General features: G+C 41.9%; 1 protein-coding gene across 3 annotated transcripts in view; it reads right to left on the bottom strand.

Moving 5' to 3' along the window:
• Window positions 1-19,793, bottom strand: part of LOC122399503 (epidermal growth factor receptor) — a 176,151-nt gene that overhangs the window by 94,825 nt on the left and 61,533 nt on the right. The window contains exons 1-2 of one of the 3 annotated variants that reach the window (XM_043400217.1): window positions 12,805-12,834; window positions 10,100-10,180 (exon numbers count right to left, since the gene is read on the bottom strand). The exons of 1 other annotated variant lie outside the window; for it this stretch is intronic. The gene's annotated coding sequence lies outside the window, so the exon portion shown is untranslated. Of the gene's footprint in view, window positions 1-10,099; window positions 11,014-12,804; window positions 12,835-19,793 lie in introns of those variants that run through there. One more of the 3 variants, XM_043400216.1, reaches the window with a different exon arrangement.

Genomic DNA, 19,793 nt, shown 5'->3' with positions numbered 1-19,793 from the left:
GATGGCTGAGGTACGCGTGTACACACGCTCGGCTAAATATATATGGGGAACGATAGGTGATATAAAGTGGTAATGTCGCGGGGCACCGTGAAACATAGCTGATTGGGCCGGTTTCAGCCGCACCTTATCGCTCCCCGTGCCCGACATACATTCAAACCGTCCAACGTCCAACACGGCGTCGCGTGTGCGTGTGCACGACCGTTTCACGAGCTTCTCCGCGTTCCTACCAACCGTACGGAGAGAATTAAGTTCACGTCCCCTTCGGTCTTGTCGTTCTATCCGTCCTGTTCCCCTCGCCGAGTGTCTAGGAGTCGCGGCTGCACCGATATCATCGCTTGGCCGCGTTATCGGGTGCACGGCGAATCGTGGACTTACATAAAAGAGATCGCTGACGGTATTACGTACGACAACCGCCATGGAATTTCTCTGGTTGTTGTTGTTGTTGTGAAAGGATCGTATACCTCGGGAGTTCATATCAAACTCTGATGGTAAAAGGGGTCTAACGAGGGCGATCTCCATACTGGTCACTGGAGTACTTTGGAATACTCGTCAGGCGATCTCTAACCTCTTCATGTACGCACGTTTTAATAACGAGTCACGTGACTTTTCGTTTATTTGGTTGGGCACTTAACTTACATATTAACTGATCTATGGTCTTTTCGGTTAGCAATCCGTTGCAATAAATACAGTAATGATTCTTAAAGTGAATAAGTGTTCATATTTCGTACAACGAAAATGAAATTCGATATCAACAGCCTTTTTAAGTATCATGTTTCAGGCTGCAAAGGGGATGTTCAACTTACGAATCACTACTGTATAATAACACGAAACATAACAAAATTCTCAAATTTATTTTACTTAATTCATTATTACTTTGTAATATATCCACCCCTATTTATAACTGTCGATTGCAACTCGCCATGTATATCGTTATTGCTACTAAAACGTCTTTGTTACACACATTGGAAGAACTTGCATTTATCGTAGCATAGAATAATTGCATAATTTCGTAAAGGCGAGGCATAGCCAATGGCTGCTTTTAAACTTAACCTTAAAGTTATTGATCGAAAGGAGGGCCGTTACACGGCATCATTCTTCTTACAACAATGCTACAACTTCTACTTAATTCGAATCCGATGAAATGCCAGTTTGAGAGAGAAACTCGGTGAACTCGAGTAAACTCAGAAGTTAAACGCACGGGGTCATCACGGGGTTAACGAGGATACTTTAAAAGCAAGACCCTAAGGCTATGGAAGCGGTCGAGGTATCATAATTCACAACAAGTTTTGCATCGCTCTTTTGTTCTTTATTGCGTGTTTACGTTGGTTCTAATACCTCGAGACATTAATTAAATTCGGAAGATTAATTTAGACGTCGAAGGGTGATCGTTACGGGAAACTTTGAGCAATTCTTCGCGGGAACACTGGTGAACCGATTTAACCCTAATCCGGTATACGACTTCGACTCGTGTGTCGCGTTCGAGTCTGTAAGTAAATTTATATAGTAATGACGGTTTCTCTACTTATAATTCTTCGTGGTACGTGAAACTTTCTCCAGAGAAAAATTTCAATATTCTCGAGACCTCGCACACCTCTAGTAATTAGTAATACAAACTTGGTACGAAGCAAAAATTGTATATTTTAAAAAATTTGAAGAAGTTTCAAGACAAGAATGCATTAAGAAATATTCTCCTAAATCGAATCGAAACTAACAATTGCACCACATCGATACGAATCTACGTTTGCCCGAGAGAATTGTTCTTCGAGTTCACTTTCACGCAAAACATTCTCATCCGTGTTATACAGCCGCACTCGTGAACCCAACTATATTCGTACAACAATTTAGTACTTTATTGTCGGCTTCCAGCAAGAATCGGAAAATAACAGTACGAAGGTAACGAAGCTGTCTGTCTTGTGATAGGTACGTAGGCGTCCTTCCTTTCCAATAATGTTTTACGCCCGTGCCACTAACTTTTAGCAAACCTGGCTTTCTAAATTTTTTGTTTAGCTACCATTTCTTGCGCCCTGCTCCTTCCGTGCCCGCCATTCTCTTTCTCGTCAGATTTCCAACGATCACAATGCGCGTGTACGTCCAACAAAATTGACGAAAATCGACCGTAATAAGATACGAGTGTAGCGTCTTTTTCTTGCCACGACGAACGGTGTGGATCAATATTTGGTCACGATAAAATACTTTGCTAAGATAATGCGTTACCTGCGGTACCTTCGTTTCACTCCGGAAAGATTACGATCCTGCTGAAACGCGAAGTGCGTTTCTAAGGCGACATTATCCTGCCCTCGAAATGTCAAGGTGACGGAATCGCGGGAAGACGAGCCCTATCGGTCGCGTCACCCACGCGATTTCTCAAACGCGACAAATATTGGTCAGCGCAGCGATTTACGCCGCAGTTCGCGAGAATAATGCGTCGTAGTACACCTGGCGATAAAGCATCTGTGTGTAATTCGATTATCCGCAAAGGTTAGTGCACTCGTATCGAACGGCCGGCCAATCGACGCAGCGGACGCCAGTGGTCCTTATCGCGTCCGCTATCGATGTTTCCAACCATATATTCAACTCAAATATTGCGAATCGCTCGTTGACTGCCGATAGCGTTACGTTTACTCACGTACGCGGCAGAAATCGTTCCAACGGGTTTCCCCGCGCCGGTAAACAAGATCTAACGGCGATACGAACGACGATTATGCGATCATTCGCGTAACGCACCCCTCGGATCACGGTTATCGATTCCCGTGGATCCTTGAGAACCAAAATGACCTCGAACTTTAAAAAAAAAAAAAAAAACAAATTGAACAACCTTTTTATTTGCAAATTGTCGTTGCTTTTCGTTTCTGTGTAGCCTTTGAGAAATTCCTACTTTGTTACACTTGCAACAACAACGCGAAGCCATCAAATTCTCCGTTTACTTCCAAGAATCGACGCCACTCGATAATCAGTGTCTCCGTGTGGGGCAAACTTGTGAGAAAATATTTTGTACGCGATAGGTCTACGATCGATACGAGTTGCACTCTTATCTGTGACCGTAAACGAGGTAATAAGTTGAATCATTCGGTCGAGATCGTCGTTTTCCTAGAACAAGGTATTTTACACGGTTGGTTTGCCCACCTTCGAATTCGAGAAATAAGTCATCGAGACACGGTTTGTTTTATTTGAACACCCCCGATCATCGAAGCTGATGAAGCGGTTCTAGCTGACTTTAGACGTTTGGTACGCAACAGCTGTTTGCCTCCGACGCTAATTCGTAGCCCACACTCTTCAATATACACATATTAGAAACACAAGGTAAACAGAACCCGTTCCTCCAACGTACAGCTGTAAGTGTGACGTCTCAGATTATCAAGTTCACCTAAATGAATCAGTAAGCCGCAGCAGACCAGGCTCTTCTTATTGTACGCTATGTTGCAATATAAACAATTCTCATCTGCAAGTTTTACGGTTTTCTAATTGTAATATATTCCCTTTAAAAATGTGAAATTTTTAAATTGCTAAGTACATTTCTAAGAATAAAAATTTGATAATTGACGCAAAAGGAGCAGTTATCGTAAGACGAATAATTCCACGAAAACATTCGCGATCGCTTTCGATCAATCTAAACATTTTGATCGTCGTAATAGTAAAAGTAAAACTTTCAATGCAACGCTGCAAACGAATTTCTTACTACGCTGCAGATAAGAGTATTTTTTCTCGTATCATATCTATGAAGAACACGTGTATGGAAAGGAAACTTTTCACATTATCGCTCGAGATATCTCCATTCTACAACGTGATTCGATATGGGTTTCATGGAATTATTCGTTTCAAAATACTCGATTTAATCTTGGTTTAACACGCAGAATGTACGCAATTTTTGTATTAAAATATGTAATATGTGCATTGTTGTACTTTTACTCAAAAGCAATTTTAAATACAAAAAAACCATACTATTTGTTTTGAGTAAACTACTTTCAAATTGTAATAGATTATTATGCTTTTCTTTTAAATATTTTAAACAGTATAAGAAATTAATGTTTCCAATTGGCTAGAGCTCCTGATGTGAGTCTCAAACAGCATTTATGGGATTACATAAACCGACGGCTGAGTTCACAATCGTTCGCTAATAGAAATTAATTACTTGGACAAATCACGAGACTGTGGTCTCAAGTGCCAATAGATTACCGCACGAAGTTACTTAATCGATTCAATGTCAAATTACTAACATTCTAACTAACATTATCAGTGGTATTTTCTATATATTGCAGTCGCTGTACACATATTACTAGACTGTAGATATTTTATAAAAAAGTCTTCATATTCGAAAATGCAATAAATGTATAAATTTTGTGTTCTACGTATTAAAGTATTTCTTAATTTTTGGTCGTCTAAAGTTATTTATGTTTACGAACTTCTGTATGTATCAATTATGTTCACAACCATTTTTGTATGCAATAAAGTGTGTTAAACAATCACGCCATAACTATGAATATGCACCTGTATCCTGTTTCTTTGCTTTTGCAAGTATGTTTCTAAGATCTCTAGCGCAAAGAGGATGACCCTGTCCATAGTCACTGAGATGAAAGTTGAACTTTCACGAAATCGACCTTTGAACTGGAAAGCGTGTCTCGTTGAATAACGCGGTTTAAAAATATTGCATGCATTCCTATTGTATGCAACTCTAACTCAGGAATGAGTACCAGTAAACTAATCGTCCGATTCCTTTTAGACGAATTAATAAAAATAATCTCGTAAGCTTAATTTTATAGTTTAATTTTTTCCATGGTAATGTTTAACTCTAAGTTACCGATTAGTCAGTTTAAAAGAGTTCGATAAACAATACCCTAAAAGTTGAGGAAAACGTGTTTGATTGATAACGTTTCAACGAGGATTCTCGGGATGTGCAACGCGATCCAATTCACCCTATTAATTTTAATATCGTCGTGCAGTTGTTTCGTGGCGAATGAAGGGCAGCGTAGGTAAACTGGACGCGTTTTAAAAATGAAAATCAGAATCGTAGCGCCGCTCGTAACCCTCGGGGGCATGGAATGTCAACGGTAACTACCGTCGTACTTAGGAATAATATCGACTTCTTTACTGGTCGTTGTAACAGTACAAGGGCCCCGTGGTCTGTTCCCCCGCCGTGAATCGCCGGGAGAATGTCGGGGCCCGACCCGTCGTGCATATACCTACGCACCATACCAGATGGAGAAAACAAATAGTGTGATCGCTTAACTGTTGCTGTCTAAAGTGACTTTCGTTAGGGCACGGCCGAGTCACGTGTTCAAATATTGTGTAAGGGGATTGTTCGGTAAACGGGGCCACGGACGAGTTACGAGGGTGTCGGGGGGCCTACAGTAATTTGAAAACGTCGAACTGGCCTATTCAAACCCCTTTATCAGCTACGTCGTTAACACCGATTCTCTCCAAATATCAAAGGAGTATTTTATCGGCTCGAGTATCGTAACTTTCCTTCGATAGAATATTATTCAAGGAACAAGCATGCAACGCGATGTTTACGTTCGCGTTGCACGCTGACCATTCATCGAAATATTTCGTGGTTCGGATTTGTTTTCACGCGGCGAGCTCCACGTTTTGTTTACCGCCTGTTAAGCACTGTAATGGCGATTACGATCCGCGTGGTGGTGAAAAAACGCGTACGAGGTAGGGGTACACACTGCAGCGGTTACTTCACCGTGAACGATACGTGAGACTCATGAAAACACAACGTTAGCTCATTCATGGCTTTCGTTGAATTCGAGGCCCAAACAGTCGAATATATGCATGCCATTCATCGCTCGGCCGTTCGATTCGTCTTCCGATTTCTTTTCGTTCGTAAACAATACGTATCGATCTCAGATATCTCGCTATATATGCGCGGCTGGGTTTATATTTACGAATACCTTCGTTCGAACAGGCGATTAGGGGAGTTCCACGGCGGCGATCAGTCTCCCCATAAGTTCCTTTCATATATTCAAATTTTATTGGATTTTATTTCTATCTCAGTTTTAATCACACCTTTTTAATTTAATTTCAACGTGTTTAGAAACAATTCTTATTCCAACAACCATCTACAACGTCTGTGATAAATATATAAAATACACAAATTCCTAACTTGGAAACAAGAATGTCGCATTGTCACTTGCTCTAAGAACTTAATACAGTTACAAAATTATCTCTGCTCAGAAATCAATGAATTCGTACCTTTTTTAACACGTTGACTGTCAGATCAAGTTCCTCGAATTGTCCACGAAAAAGAAATTTTGTTTTTTAGACAATTGGGAACTGGCAGACCCATTGTCATACAAATTATTTTTACATCCTCGTTAAAATTCAAGAGTCTTGCTTTTTTTGAGAATTAATTATTATTAATTGAATGAACCTGAACGTTGCTTTATATTTTTAGTCGTCAGTCAGTGTCGACAATGCGATCACTGTCGTTGGAAAATAACTTTATTTCCGTCCAGGAATTGGAAGCGAAGAGTCACAGTAGCCTTTGAATATTAATTTGCACGAGTGCATCAGTCTCGCGTTATTATCCTATCGAGTTACGGATCCCCGTGTAACACAGTCGACTCGAACATACGGCATAGGGATTCATGGCCCGCCATTAAAATTGCAAATTACATACAAGGGTGTTGACAGAGTGTTCCTGGTTTTTAGTGTCCCTTTCTTTCGCGGTTTCGTCCTCTTTTTACGACGGTTCGCGGAACACACCGTTCCCGCGTCGAAGCAGAAGATTGCTCGAAAATTATGCAACGTTTATACAAAGTTGAATCCATTTGGTGACAAACGCGACCGGCGAATGAATTCGTCGAAACGACCGGTAATGTTTCTCCGAATAAATCGCGACGCGTGTTCAATGTTGTTCGACTCCGTGACGAACTTCCACTCTGACCGAAATTTCGCAAACCAAACTTCAATACAGTGTGAACGTCTTCGAATGCAAATTACTGGACAATTTGAAATCGTAAATTTAAATTGTAAATTTCAGGGAAGATCAATATATGGTAACTTGTCAACGTCTGATGTCTTTGACTGTAGATCTTTTCAAATTCATGGATTCTTAAAGCAAATTTTCTTACGCTCTTGGTATTATGAAAATTGAATAGTTTTCAATAGACACGGGTATTCCAGTAATTAGATTTAATGAGAAGGTGTGAAATTTTTCGACAAAATTAAAAAATTTCAAATTGTCCTAAAAAAATTATTTTTGGTTGCAGGTGTTAATTATAATCATTTTTGGTCAATAGACATACCCCCGAATTCCTACCCACTTTCGAGAAAAAAAATTCAGTATGGGCGAAACTTTAAATGTTAATAATTTTTTAACGAAGCCTCCATCAACAAATCGGTATTCTTGATTTTCGTCCTATTTTGGCCCCTAGAATCTCCCATTACAATTTTTTCTAAGGGTGGTCGAACACTCTGTATAAGTAGAAATTAATATTTCAAAATCTAAAAATTTATAATATGAATTCAAATTCGATAGGTGAGAAAATTAATAGAAAATCGAATATGTCATTGTGAAGATTTAGTGTTTGAAAATGATACTTACGATGCTTCATTTTCGAAATAATAATAATTTGCCTGATGCGTCTGTCCATTACTTGCCATTTCTACTTGCGGTGCAAATCGAACTCTATCTCGATACATTTTCGAATTAAATTTTCTCAAAAACGAATTCTACGTTTTCGACAGAGTTCGAGGAACCAGGGTTTCGCAGGTGCAAACTGTTCGCAGGTTCGCACTGGCCAGGTTCCAGTCGACGGCTTTTAGCGAACGACGACTAATCATCGCGCGTTGCAGTTGCGGACTTTGACAGACTCCGGCATTGTTAGCCGGGTCGGAACGATAATTACGAGCCGCGTAACCGCCCGTACGGGCAGAGCATTATCGTTTCACCACAGATTTTCGTTCCGTTTTCTTTCGCACGGCCGTTCTCGGTACGGGCGTTTCTTCTGTCGCGGTGGACCGTTTCGCGTGGCGATTCTCGCCTTGGAAACAACCGTTCGCGGAAAAACGACCGAACGAACGAGCAAGAACGCTAGACACCTCGCAAACACCAGCGAATCGTTGGTGTTACCACCACTGAATAAATCAGCACATTGACAGAGGTAGACATTTCAGAAATCGAAAAGTAGATATTCATGAGGTTCTTGAAAGCGATCAATGGGGGAGTTACGGAAGTTCTGCTAGGAAACGAGCGTAAATTACACAAATTTCTCTACCGAGGCGTTGTTTACGCTTCTCTTATTTACTGAGCGATGATAGTCAATGACGTAAATGCAAACGAATTATTTTCAATAACTTGGAAGCACGTAATCGATAGAAAAGATTCTTAGACCGTTGAGAGTCTCTCAGCACGTTACTGAAAATAGTATAAACGATGTTGGGGGCGTTTTTGGTCCGCAGGGGTGACAACGGATGAAAACAATCGCGTTCTCATGGACAGCCACGGTTATTCCGAGCCACGTATATTCCAGTCAACGAAGAATCCGCAAGAAAAGAGAGGAAGAAACCGAGCGTGGAACAAGCGAACCGACCAGCCATTACCGATCGCACTAGTCATTACCAACAGAACTTTCGAGCTCCCGGACCCGAGCATCTGTCGGCGATAAAACAGCACCTGATCGGTATCCGCTCATTACTATCTGCTACGAGGTATGTGGACAGGTATGTAGGTATTCGTGTAACAGTTGAGCCGTTCTTACGAAAATAAGAGAAAAGCTTAGTGAATCGATCAACAGCGTACGTCTTGGCCTTTCCTTTCTTCTGTCTTCATCGTTCACCGTATATCACCGTATCTGAATTGTCCTGTACATTCCCGGAATCTCAGACACGTTGCTCTCGCGTACACCAATATTTTAATTCCATTAATTGGGATAATGGGCCACATTAATCTGTCGACGTTCGTAAACCAAGAATGTTTACACTTTGATCGTTTCACTATTTTTATGCACTGTGCATCTTCGCGTTAGCATCAGGTTTGGAACTCTCATTGCACCATCTTTGATTTGTTTTTTAAGGGGCACTATTGCATCATTCAATAATTTACGTTGTTTACACCTACTTTGTATATCAATGAAGCTACTCTAAATAAAATATTTTAAGCGAAAAAAAATATTTCAAATTCTTTGATCCACAAGAAATTTAACGATTAGTCAAAATGTACTACGCAACGTTTCGCTAGACCGACCAAGAACCTTGCACGCGCGTCGAAGTAGTACGTAGTTTCGATAACAAGTATCAAGCATCGGTATAACAATAATTCTCCGACAAACAGGAGAATCGAAATGGAACAGCTTACCGATAAACGTTTCGTACGCCTGTAGCAATTTCGTCACGGAATTCGCAGCCGCGTATGCAAACTTACGTTGTGAAAACGCCGCGTGAAATCGAACGCACGCGAAACGAGAGAACACGGCGGCGGGTTTCGAAACGGAATACTTCCGTCTTACGATACCAGAAAATAGTAGATCGAGGAATTCATTGTCGGTCGGGGAGATAGCGGGGTCCCCACGCGTTCAACGATCGATCGTGATCGTAAATCAAGCGACAGACGGTGCTACGGGGTACAAACCAGGATTCTGGATCCGTTGCACGGGGGTACGAGATCGGCAGAAGTGTCGCGCGAAACGAGGTCGATCCACAGTGCGCGATAAATTATCGCCGATCGAGAAGAACAGTCCGCGAAACCACGCGGATAATTTACGGATCATGGACGGAGCTGTGAATCAAATAAATTTCCAACGACCGTTCAAACGAACCTTTCACCCCGCTAAACGCAACTTAAAATCCTCTTTCAAGTTTAATGTAATCTTTTTTCAGCTGGTTTTCCTTCAAATGAGATACATTAATTTCTAGTTAATATCTCATACCTGCAATGTTTGTTTGACAAGAATCAAGAACAAGAAAAAATTGATACGAACTTCAAATTTAATTTAAGCTTTTCTTTTTTAATGTATTCCTGTGAATAAATTTTCTAGCTAGCTTTCCTTTAAATGATGTACAATAACTTCTAGTTAATAACTCATGCATGTAATGATCGTTCGACAAGAATCATGAGTATTTTTACAGAGTAAATACGAAAGAAAAATGGTCCACTCACCAGAAGTCGTGACGTCGTCCATCTTGAGCGGCAGGTTGGCTGGGTCTCCGAAATTTCGCAATTCGTCGGATCGATGGGAGGCTGCATGGAAAAGGAGAAGACGGGTTTTCTTCTTTTTGATCGTGACAGCGTTCTCGAGGATAAATTGCGCCTCTGTCGCGCACACGTACGATAGACAATAGGGCCAGAGGCGCGGAACGTGCGTCGTGAGTGAAACGCTGAAAATTGCTTCCCCTGGGGTGACATTAGATTCGCGCGCGCGAGAAAGCAAGACGGGGCGCGTCGTTTACCGTGTAATTTGTTTATCGAATCGGGGACAAGGAGACCTTCGAGGAACGACTAGAAAATTACCTCGGTTATTTACGGGGGAATTTGTTACGCACAATCTCCGGTTGTCGATTTTTATTTTTCGTGAATTTCCGTTCGCCTCGCGAGCGAACATCGTAAACAAACTTTGGATAAATACTTGTGGTTAATTTTCGTTAACTTGAGAAGAAACGATTTGAATCGCGTGAAAGTTCGAACAAGCTTGAAAGATTTCAATCTTGCATACGACAGAGATTTATTTACGTGGAGCTAAGAATAGACGTAATATTAATTAAAGGGTGTGATTACAAACTTTATATGTAGATTGATAAAACTCGTTGGAAGTAACGAAATAGTCGTCATAAATATATTTACCGTATTGCTGTTTATGATCGACCAGTTTCCTATTACGGATAAATCTACTTGATACGCAGAACAACTCCGAGTTTAATTCGATTTAATAAATATACGCGCAGGATATATCTGGTAAATTGATCGGGCTATAACTCTGCCCCAAGTGAATTTAGAAAAAACTGATTTTATTTATATACACAGCATGACCCGAGGAATCAAAGTATATAGAAGAAAATCAGTTAGTTTTGTTTTAAGAAAATGCAATTACACTTTGGAAATGCATCTGTTATTCAACTGATTAATTTGTAAACAATAGTTCTTTGTAATCTATCGATACAATTTAAATAACCGAAATAATCCAAATAAACACTAAAGTATCCAATAAGTTATTAGTTTCCAAATACATATATGGATATTAAGAATTTCTCGTTCGAGTTTTATCAACCCCTAAATTTTCTACCCATATTTCACATTTAGGTTTCCAGAAAATCGAAATTCTCGCTGTCACGATCAAATGCACGTTTCTCGTCGACCTGAAACAAGCTCAAGTGTAATACGTTCCAAAATACATCGCTTCCAGCGATTACATTCTTAGCGATGAACAAAAATTAGCCGTTCGATTACACGCAAGCCATAAAAATGTTCGTATCGAGTTCGTTTACGCTCGGAAGGAGATCGTTATTCTCAAAAAATTATGCCTTTGTAAGGTTGCCGCTGACAACTGCCACTTTTCGATCGTTCCCGATCATCGTTGCGTTCTTAACCAACGTCTTCGAAATGAGATTTCTCCGTGATTCGATCAAAGTGGTGGTTCGGATAGATCACCAGGATCCTTGCCACGGATTAAACGCGAAACAACGGATCACGCTTCTTCCTCGACGATACCAAAACAACCCTTAGCGTTCTGGAATTAGAGAAATCGAGAATTTCGTGGCCTAATTTAAACTAGTTGCACTAGACACGTAATCATTTCAATTCGCGATCTTTCGAAAATTTTTTAAATAGACTGTATCTCGATTGCTTGAAAATGAAGATAATCGAACGTTGAAGGAAGTTCGTAAACACATGAGAAATCTCGGGACGAACTTAAGGGATGATCTGATATCTAAATAACGCGTACCAGGAATTCTTAGTACGTTTGTACGTCGAGTGTCGAAGTTTCCAATCCACTCTCAAATTGATAAACAATATAAGAGTGTCAAGGTACTAAAGACCATAAAAAATCGAACAATTTCTCGTAAAATTCTACAATATATTTGAAATAGTACGAACTCGAGGGATGATCTGATATTTAAATAACGCGAAACGCAGATTCCTCCTTCGTTTGTACGCCAGGTGGCAATGTTTTCGATCTACCCTGGTGTTTACAGCCGCAGGATGGATCCAGCGTCGAGCGGGACGCCCGATTAAAATGAAAATCCGTAGGTTGGTCTCGCCGCGATCCTTCGGGGTTGCGGTCGAACGCGAGACTGCGGCATCTGCCGGGATCCAGGATAATTATTTACGTCAGATAGGATCTCTCGACTGGGGTTCCGCGGCGGGAAACAAAAGAATCCGGCATAGGGAAGGATACGAAGGCGAGGGGAGGGGAATTCCGAGACAGGCTACGCGCCGCGTTTCACGTTTCCCTATGGACGACAGCCGACCGACCGCGGCGAGGACCTTGGCGGACCGAAGGGTCCTGGCTAAGGATCCTGAGAACCCTACGACGCGGTTTTTTCCCCCGATACGGTTAACAGATATGAGACAATGGGTTCGACCGCGGGCTCTATGATGTCTTCGAACTCGAGAGGAACTTTTATGGCTGGCCGTAATCGTTGCCTCCGTCCTCCCGATGACATTACGGCGTCGTTAAAACGGACGAAACCGCGCGTGTTCCAGTTGATACAACTATTTGTACAACGAACACCTAAATGATCAGTGCCCGTGCAACATTATTACCGTGCTTAATGAAATATTAGCCTGGGAATCGTGCTCGCGCTTTTACGAGCTAGTGGTATGCCGCGCGCGAGTAATGAAGAATTATTCTCCGAAGAGATACGTACGGGTAGTTTTATACCGTACGTAAAGCTCGTGCGTGGACGGGCTGTAAAACCGTCGGTGAATAAGCCCTCGGATAAATACTTGCAGCGGCCAGTCGTTGTAAACAATGTTGCTACAAACGAGCTTGATAATTGAGGCGGCCTCTTCCTCGCATGCCTCGGTACACGTGTACCGTTCGACCGCATCGTAATTCCCCGACTACGCTATGAAGTCTGTTCTGAGCAACAAACTCGTTCCGCGTGCCCTCGAAATTGGATAGTTTGTTGTCGAGGTGCCCATTTTTGATTTACAACCCTTTCTGCCGACCAGATCGAAATACGGAAACCGAGTCCCGTTGCTTCTTTTACGGCCGCTCCGATCCACTGTACATTCGAACTGAAAAGTTTATTCGAGGGAGCAGTGCCCCCTATGAATTAAAATATACCCATCAACTCTCTCCTTTGCAATTGGTTGTATTATATTGGTTGGTTGGTTGTAAATTTATACTGTTCGGGGCGAATAAAGTAAATGATACTTTAAGGGTTGATCGCACTAAACTTACAGTAAACTTACAAAAAGAAATGGCTTGCAGAAACTTCAAACAGTATCAGCAGTAATATTAGTATCCACTATCAGATTTTTTAAGGAGTTACGCTTTCAAGACTCCGTAGATACATGATTTCGTATAAAAAATAAAATAGAAATTTATTTTTATGCTCAGAAAGAAGCTACGGTCCGTTTCGGATCCCAGATTCTTTCCACAGATACATTTGGACGGTCTCGAATTTATTATTTCGTTCCGTTTGCTCCGTTTCGTCGGAGCATCGCGACGCCTCTGACTCGAGAACCGGTGCACTTTTATCATCGGCGGACGCTAGACTATCGATTAAAGAGTGTCGACATGCAAAGTGAGAGTGAGCTTATTCCGGAATATCCAGTATTTCTAGTATCGGACGCTTGGCGCCTATCGTTCGATTATGAATTCCAAACGCGACACGATTATATAAGCCCGTGATAGCTTAATTACTCTAATGATCGAAACTCGACGGATAATGAAAGCGTTCGCATTACGAAAACCGACAGAGACGAAGCTGAGCCATTCTCGCGACGATCGCGATCGTTTGACAAATTTTTCAACGCACTTAACGTCGGGAGCAGCAAACTTTCAAATCTTCATTAACTATTTGCCTCGAAACAGCACCAGCTGCGTTACGCGAAGATTGTTTTTCCAGTTATTTAATGAATATTATTCAATACGTGATTCGCTCAACTTAAAGTAAAAATATTTTTTAAACTGTCGAATGCTTGCAATATAAAAGATACGTTCCGTTTTGTAAACGAAATAACGAATTTTGGATAATACGAAACGAACGCATTACGGAAAAGAAACTTCTGTTTTTTTGCACAAATATTTACAATTATAGCCACATGGAAAACTTTCGAATCGATTATATTTGTATTAAGGACGAAAACAACACGAGCGTAATTAAGACACCGAATAACATTCGTAGCGATTAATATTCTGTTGTCGCGCATTGGGAACAGTAATAAAAGCATAACGCTAAAGCGTAGACTCGATCGACCGGTTTCGAGATCGTTTAATACTCTATTCCGTTTTTCCTGGCAACTTTTATAACGGGCCCTGTTTGAAAACACGTGTTTTTACGTATCGCGTTCGCAAGTTGTTTCGCAAATTTTTAAATGAATTCAGGTGGCTGAAACGACCCGTTTGTAAACGTGTACGATTTTCGAAGACAACGCGTACAGATTATTAACCGAGACCATAAGGTTTCGTGAAATATATTCGATACGCCGTGACTTTATCCCGAACGTACGATAATAAATGGTGTTCTAGAATTCCTTTATATGCAGCGCCGTTCGTAATATCAGTAATTTGCATCGGCGAACAGACACCTTGAACCGGAGAAAACGCCCCAAACTATAGTGTTCATCGGGCGTTTCGCGTTTGTAAATATTCATACGAATAAAGAGAATGTTAACCGCGTCATTTTTTCTCCCCGTTCCTATCACGTTTCAATCCGAGATTGCATAAAATTTTAAAAACATGTTCGAGCATACTCTACACGCTTCAGAATTAAGAGACACACTCGACAACTTTCAAGAGTTTGATAGAATGATTTAGCAAGAAACTACACGCATCAACGTGTTCGTTTGATGTTCTTCCCGTGCAGAGAAAATTGTTGAAACGCGCAGTCGATGTGTACGATGCAATTAGAAATCAAACAGAAACGATTGCTACGAAGCTAAAGTGGCTGTATCTTGGAAACGAGGGGTTTACGAATCTACGTTTACGAGGATTCTTTTCTTAATTCTCAAGCGTAGAATACACGTTGGAACGTTGCCGCACAATTATCTGGCTGTAGGAGCTTTCAAGAGGCTTTCAAGATTCAAAACATTGCATTCACTAAATTAGATGTGAAGTGCTGAATCAACTTTCCTAGATTCTTTCGGAACAATCTTCTATTTAACGTGTACTGAATATTTCTAAAAAATAAAATAATAAAATAATGAAATTTTAATACAGACGGGTAATTTACTTTACTGAAATTGAAAAATTCATCAATCACGGACTCCATAATTTTTTGAAAATAATAAAATTAAAAATCTAATGATACAAAATTTTTTAACGTGTTTTCCTGTTTATATTTGTAGAAGAAGAGGAGTCTCGTTGATTTTCCGCGGCGAGTGTACGCAAAAGGGTTCTACGGTCGCGCGAAGCTGTCCACCGGGAACGAGCAAGTTTCGAGGTCGCGGAGGCGTCGACAGGACAACGTTTTAAAGCTCGTGGCCGGGCCAAAAAGTTGAGTCCAGCGTCCAGGACAAAAGGGAGCGGCGATTCTCGCTTCTACGCGAACAACGGGGGAGGGGTCCCTGGCTGGTCTCTCAGCGTGTGGCGTTGTATCCCCGGGTTGTAAAACAACTTGTAAAACGTGCGGCCGAGATGCGTTCTGTCAGCTCCGGTTCCGTGCCCGGGCTATCTACGCGGCGAATCTATGGCGGACCCGGTGAAAAAGACGCTGAAGCGCGACACGGATCCGAGTTATGACGCGAAACTTTGTACGAACCGGCGAGCAACGAAGATTTATGCGAACCGTCGTCCGGGCACAATGACGGTTCGAGCGACGCGGACAGGCGATCGCCGAGGAAAAGGATTACCACGTTGCCCGATTCGTTCAGTCGGAAGTTAATTAGCCGACTCGAAAGTCGCGGGGTTGCTCGTTTTTTTTTTCAAAAGGCGTCGTTTACGCATTTCGGTTCGCGTTAGCGCAACCGTGCCCGTTTCACCGTGTCGAAGAGATCTCCGTACGCTTTTATTCTCTTCCTCGCGACGCTCCTCGACTTTTAAATCTTCCGACAGGCTTCGCTGAAGCGTACGTAAAATTCTTTAATTACTGTATAGTTCAAATCTTGGAATTTAATCGTCAGTCGTCTCCCTTTTTCTCTCGATTATTCTAAAGGAGTTTGTTGAAGACAGCTTTGGAGGAGTGTAAAATCCCTCCATTGCTGTAAAATTTCTCAGTTGCTAGTTCGAATTTTGAAATTTAATCGTGACATGTCTCCATTTTTCTCTCAATTATTCTAAAGAAGTTTGTTAAAGACAGCTTTGGAGGAGTGTAAAATCCTTCCATTGCTGTAAAATTTCTCAGTTGCTAGTTCGAATTTTGAAATTTAATCGTCTCCATTTTTCTCTCGATATTTACAAAGCAGTTTTTCAAAGTTAGTTTAAATTTTATTGCTCTAAGATCAAAGGTAGTTTTTTAAAGTAACACGATTGGGACGCTCCGTGATTCGAGAGTAGACAAATTTCTTCGTCCACGTCGCTTTCTGATTAGTTACGAGCACTGGACGGTACACCTTACCCGAAGAGCACCGATCAATCTTGCTCCCCGCGACTATTCCCCGAACCAAATCTCATTCATAGTATTAAAATTATTCAGACTCATTTTTCAACAAGTCCTCCTTTCTCCGCAGGCAGTCCTTTCCTTCGACTTCGCTTAAAATCGTCCGGTACGCAGCAAAATTGCCCGGAGGGGAAATAAATTAAGCGCGGACGCGTGTCGCGACCGGTGGACAGTTTTGCATTTGCATAAATGCAGGTCGCGGCTGATTTTAACGTGAACGCGCTCTAGAAACGCGCATATAAATTGATTCACGTCGGCCAAGTTTCAACAAAATTTTTAGTCGACGTTTTTAGCGCGACCTGCTTCGGTTACTGGGTCAATTCAAACAACCCTGTAACTGTTGACTTTTAAACTTTTTTAATTTCGAGGCAGTGAATCGAGAATACTCTCTAAAAACATCAGTCATAAATTTTACTCAGCTCCCAACCATGATATATAAAATAATCGGTAACTCGGTAAAGAGAGGTACAGAATTCTACTCTTTAACTTCGACCGCAATCATGAATTACAATATTTTTGCTGTAAAAAGAACACATTACACATTATACATCGGTAATCGTTCCATACTTACGTCGCTGGGAGCTTGCCAACACATAAAACCGTGAAACAAACAACGTCCGTCGAAACGAAATGTTCGACTTATCATCGCCGGGGCTACCTACGCTCAACCCTTGGTATTTCGACAAGATCTACCATCCGAATTCCCCCGGAAGAGAAACGAGGATCACCGTACGTACGAACTATTCTCGAAAAGAGAAAAGAGAAACGAGACGCGATCCTTCCGTTATTCTTGCCCGATAGGGTCAAGATAATTCGTTAAAATGGAATCGCGTCAATCTGAACCTGACACGTGTATCCCCCGGTTAATCTACCCTCTCGATCTAAGGCCCATATCACACAAGCAAACGAACCACTGTCGTTCTGCTGGACTCGTTTCCCCCCCGGGCGAAGCGTTATATGCAGACATATTCGAGCGCCTGTTCCACGAAGAGCGCGCGACCACCGGGCCGTTTTGTTTTTAAGTGTCGGTTTTTCGGGCCTGCTAACGAACACCGATGGTTATCTGCCGGGGCACGGTGCATTACCGTCCTTCCTTGAGGTCAGTCCCGGATCCGGTCGGGCCTGACGCCCGTGAACTCACCTGAAACAAAAAGAACAACAACGAATTTAGTCGACGAATAATCGCGGTTACCTTTGGCCTAATTTAATTGCTTGTTAGCAAGCTCGTTTCGAGAACCTGATCGAGCACGTGAGACGATCGAGAGGGGTGGATTAACGCCGAGCAAATGAGATTTTGTATAAAAATTGCAAGTTGTTTTGTAATCGTTTCAAAACAATAGGACAACCTGAAACATGCAAATTCCTCGCACGAAGAGAAATCGAAGAGATGCTTCGTTATCGAGATACAAAAATGGTCTGGATACTCGACCTACCCTTAATCGTTACACGTCGATCAATGACCTATTCTCTCTCAGGTGCCTTCAGATCGCATTAACATTTATATTAACCATTCATCCATCTACCCACAAACTTTAGCTACATTAATTTCCGTCCCACCTATCGGGACGAATAACCAACCCCTCGGATTAGCGAAATAATTTATTGCACTTTCTCTGTGCATTTCCACCTACGCTCGTTCCCTTCCCCGATCGAGAAAATCGTTGATCTACTCGCATTCCTCCGAGGATTCATTGTCAGTCGAGGATACGAAAATACCAACCGATGCCTCGGAATTACCATTCGTTAGTATAATTCGACTATATTACGTTAATATCTGATACGCTTTCGTATTCATACTTTTAATAATTTCAAATTACCGACGAAAATAATTTCCCGACAGCTAAATAATTGCCCCGGCGTTGATATTCCGTGCACTGGCCATAAAATTTAAGATGGCAGACGGCGATAAATCTTCGCTGCTAAGTATACAGAGTGCAAGTCGCCCGACAGCTTTTCTCTGCTGCAATATTTTATTCAAATTTTACGCCGGTGATCTCAAGAAAGTTGCACACGCCTACTACATTTTCCGACGCTCGCCCGAAAATTACTATGCACGATCAGAAATATATTTTTACTCAAAGCGTCGGTAAAACTCATGCAAAAATTTTCGAAACCATTCGATTATAAAAAATTGTATTTCCTTTTTGCCAACTTCCATCTTTTACAGCTTATAACTCGCAACTGAATCGATCAAGCAAAAAATTGTAAAAGAGTTTTTTTTAGTGTCGAGTATCACTTTTCCGACGAGCACGAGTCTCGATTTGTTTGATCAATACTTTACGAGATATGTATCGCTACAGTCATGTAGGTGAAAAATAATTCTTTTTCCTCGATGTAATATTATACTTTTTTCAACCGGTTCATGGGGAAAAGACAAGCTTTCTCGCCACCAGAGGGGTCGCGTTCTCACAAGCGCTCGAAGCAACGCCACAATAAGAACAACGTTTCCGTTAACCTAAAAAAGGCCAAAATATCGAAGGACCCAGCGGTTGGACTCGTAGTCCACGGCACAGAGAGAACTCCGTACGTTCATCCTTGGTCCGCAGGATCGTATTTCTAAGTGTTTAAAAGCGAGTTTAGAAGCGGTTGTTCGGCGTTGTCGGTTGGACGTTAACGGTAATCGGCGGCCGTAAGGACCTTCGGGCAGTGGGATTTTATCGGTCGTCCGTGAATAACGCATTCCGTGGCCTGGCTCATTTCGGTCAGTGCCTCCTTCCACGTCCTTGCTATCTCCTTGCGCTAATGGATCCTGCACGCGGGCTCTCCCGCAGCATCCTCGAGCACGGGCTCACCTGGGTGCACGTATCGGACCTCTGAACGCTATCCCGCGCGTACAGACGCGTACAAATGCCCGCGGACCGCATAAGCATTAACAACGCGTCTCGTATCGTGCTCCCTTTACTTACGGGCTGCTCGTGTTCGCGCACTCTCACGCGATAACGCGGGAGGATATTTATGAAGGGTATCGCGGATTCGCTCGGGACTAGTTCAATTAGCGTTACGGATTATTTTCAAATCGAGCCTAGAAACCGTTACGATCGGCGTACGATGCTCGAGTTTTTTTCAGATATCAATTAAATATCAGCGAT

The sequence above is a fragment of the Colletes gigas genome, unplaced genomic scaffold (assembly GCF_013123115.1).
Source record: "Colletes gigas isolate AHSC1104 unplaced genomic scaffold, ASM1312311v1 Colletes_gigas_Sc00013, whole genome shotgun sequence".
Taxonomy (NCBI): Eukaryota; Metazoa; Arthropoda; class Insecta; order Hymenoptera; family Colletidae; genus Colletes; species Colletes gigas.
This window is presented reverse-complemented; position numbering and strand designations above follow the sequence as displayed.